This window comes from Lactuca serriola, chromosome 5 (assembly GCF_051521515.1).
Source record: "Lactuca serriola cultivar US96UC23 chromosome 5, Lser_US96UC23_V15, whole genome shotgun sequence".
Taxonomy (NCBI): domain Eukaryota; kingdom Viridiplantae; phylum Streptophyta; class Magnoliopsida; order Asterales; family Asteraceae; genus Lactuca; species Lactuca serriola.
In genome coordinates, this window is record NC_136412.1 from 236107285 (window position 1) to 236111139 (window position 3855).

Genomic DNA, 3855 nt, shown 5'->3' on the forward strand with positions numbered 1-3855 from the left:
CCCAGCAAAACACCATAGACTTCCTAGTCAGTCGGGTGAGTGGAACTGCTATCTTGGAGAAATGTTGGATGAATCTCCTGTAGTACCCTGCCAAACATAGGAAGCTACGAATCTCTGATGGAGACCTCGGGACCTCCCACTGCATCACGGCCTCGATCTTGGCCGAATCTACTAGAATACCCTTCTAATTGATGATGTGACCAAGGAACTGCACCTCACTCAACCAGAACTCGCACTTGGAGAACTTCGCAAAAAGTCTCTCCCTCCTCAGCGTCTCTAGCACTTCTCTCCGGTGCTCCTCGTGCTGCTCTTGAGTCTTGGAGTGAACCAAGATGTCGTCAATGAAGACCATCACAGACCGATCCAACATCGGCCTGCATACGCGGTTCATGAGATCCATGAACGTGGCTGGAGCGTTTTTGAGCCCAAAAGGCATCACCACGAACTCATAATGACCATAACGGGTCTTAAAAGCTGTCTTTTGAACATCCTCACCCCTGACCCGCATCTGATGATAACCAGAGTGCAGATCAATCTTGGAAAACCAAGATGCTCCCTAAAGTTGATCGAACAATTCATCTATCCTCAGGAGTGGGTAACGGTTCTTCATTGTTACCTTATCAACTCCCGGTAATCTATGCACATACGGTGCGACCCATCCTTCTTCTTCACAAACAGGATCGGGGCTCCCCATGGTGAACTACTTGGTCTGACGAAAACCTTGTCTAGCAGTTCCCGCAGCTACGTAGACAACTCCTACATCTCTGGAGGAGCCAACCGATACAGTGCCTTGGCTATCGGAGTAGCACCAGGAACCAGTTCAGTCCTGAACTTAACCTGTCTCTCTGGAGGTACCCCAGGCAAATCCTCCGGGAATACGTCCGGTAGTATCGCACTACCGGTACATCGTCGACTGTCGCCTTGCCCTTCTCCTGGGCATCCAAAACATAGGCGACGAACCCTACGCAACCCTGCTAAAAGTAGCGCCTCGCTCTCGCTGCTGAGCAAAGAATAGGTCCGCGTTGTGGCCTCTCGCCATGAATCACTAACTCTCCCGCACTGGGGATGCGGACCCTCACTAGCTGTAGCTCACAATCAATCACCGCCCCATTGGGGCTCAGCCAATCCATACCCACTATAACCTTATTCCCTCGCAGGGGAATGGGAACCAAATCCACTGAAAACTACTCATTAAATAATTGCAGCGAACAAGCCCTATGTACTCTCGCGACCCTGACGATCCAATCATCAGCTATCTCAACCTCAAGTGGACAATCCAGCTCCCTCAGAGCTCTACTAAACCTCTTGCTAAGTGCAAGTGAAACAAATGATCGGGTAGCTCTCGAATCAAACAACATTGTAGCTGATATGTCGTTCACTAAGAACGACCCTGTATATAAAAACATATAACTATAAGAAACAATAGACAATAATAAAGAGATGAAGGGAAAATACATACCCGTCACCACATCAGGAGTCGCTCGCGCCTCCTCTGATGTCATCTGAAAAGCTCTACTCTTCACCACTGGCGCCTCACTTCGGCCCTGACGGCCGTCTGTAATCCTCAATGTTGCAGGGGCAGGTGCTACCACCTTCCCTGCTGCTGCTGTCAAACTCAGACACTGGGACTTTTTATGTCCCCTCTGATTGCAATGGAAGCAAATCAGATCAGATGTTGCGGTAACGGTGGGAGTAGCTGTACAATCTCTGCTCATACGCCCGGTCCGGTAGCACTTGTAGCAACCGGGACTCCCTGCCTTGCATGCCCCATTGTGCAATCTCAAACACTTGCCACACCGACTGTGGCTCTGCTGTCCTCTAGATCTGTGATCTGATACCTTGGGCTTTTTGCCTGAACTCCCTGTGCTAGATACTGCCTCTAGCTTCCTCTTCTTCTTGATCTCTATATCAATCTCTCTTTCACGAGCCCTATCAATCATGTCATCTAGCGTTTTACAGCTAGATCGGCTCACAAACTGGCGGATATCACTCCGCAACATCTCATCATAACGGGCCTTCTTCATTTCCTCATCAGTTGTGTACTGAGGAACGAGAAGAGCCCTCTCCCTGAACTTGGCGGTAATATCCGCCACTATCTCTGTAGTCTCGGTGAGATCCTAAAACTCCCCAGCTAACTGCTGCACCTCGATAACCGATGCAAACTCGGCTCTGAACCCGGTAGTAAAATCAGCCCAATTCATAGCATCAAGTGTTGCGTCATCCCCAATGACATGCCCGATCACCTCCTACCAATCTCGTACCCTATCTTTCCGAAGGCAGGATGCTAATCTGACCTTGTCCCCCTCAGGACATTTGTTGGTGTAGAATGCGTTGGCGACATCTGCTAACCCCCTAGTACTCGCTATGGGGTCCCGTGCCCCATGATAGTCTAGAGCTCCACAAGCCCAAAACTCCCTGAAGGTGAGTGTGCGCGACCCCATCATGGCCACCACCTCAGCACGGAATGTGCTCAACCTCTCGTCCATCAGCTCTAGAATACCCTCCTTGATCGCACCGAATATCACAGGAGTCTGCTCAAATATGATACGAGTAACCTCTAAGGTGGGGAACTCTTTGGTCTGCTCATCTAGATGCTCGGCCCCCGAGCCTGATCCCGATCCCTCACCGGCTCCTGAACTGTCAACGGCTGGCCTAGGGCGTAAAACCACCATTCTGAAAACACATCATGATGAACGTCAGAAACACTGATATATCTCGAGGGATCACTATTAAAACGAGTTTCCCGGTCTCATCTCAGCCTTCCTTGATTCAAGTACGGATCCTATGCTTTCAGTAATACGGGCCCATACTACCTTCCACATCTATCCGTACTTTCCTTAAGAACTGCCTCGACTTCACCAAGTCACTACTACTGCTACTGATCTCTGCTACTCTCATCGTAGGCTTGCCCTAGGGAAATCTCTGACTCAACCAAAACCAGTCCTCAGCTGCTGAAAGCCTCCTTGTAATCCCAATTAGTCATCACCTGAATACCATCACGTGTGACGAGACTCAGATAATCCTTCGAGTAAAAGACTTGTTCCTACAATGGTTAGACTTAAACAAGAGCTGCGCAATAGGGCCAAATCCAGCACTCTGAGATAATTCGACCCTGATCACATGCGATGTGACGTATTCACCTAATGGCTAACTCCCATCACTCGGAGTCCCACAAAGCACAAAGCAAGCAGCATTCGTACACAGGAAACTACTCAAGCAATTCCATCCTCATAACGAGAAACTGTACTAGCACACAATGCTAAACTCATACTATCAGGCATAACCTAAATAGGCTATCCTACTACTGTCTACTCAATACTAGAATGCAATTCTCATAAACCTGAAACACATATAGTAGGCACATAAGTCATCTTCCTAGATCCTTAGTCCTATTCTAGCATGTTGTTCTACTAAAACTGAAACTGGTAATCATAACATAAACTTGTATGGGTAATTTGGGAGTACTTACTTGAGCTCAACTGATCGCATGCACCACACCCTTTTCTCGTTTTCAAAAACTCTTTTCTTTTTAAGTCTCTTTTTTTTTTCAAAAATTCTTTCGAAAACATTTTTCTTTTGAAAATCTTTTTACTATTTCCTTAGTTTGAGTTCAGACACACTCGAAAGCGTGCCGAATCCCTCAAACCAAGGCTCTGATACCAATTTGAAACGACCCAAAATACGACCGAAAAAATTTTGTTTTAATATTACTAAAAAGCAAATCGTCGAGTATCATATAAAATAAAAACCATGGAATGAGTAACTCAAATGTCATAGTAACTGTGTCAAAAAAGACCGTATCAATCATAACAATATCCGAAACAAACTCCCAGGATAAAACTAAAGTTGTGGTGT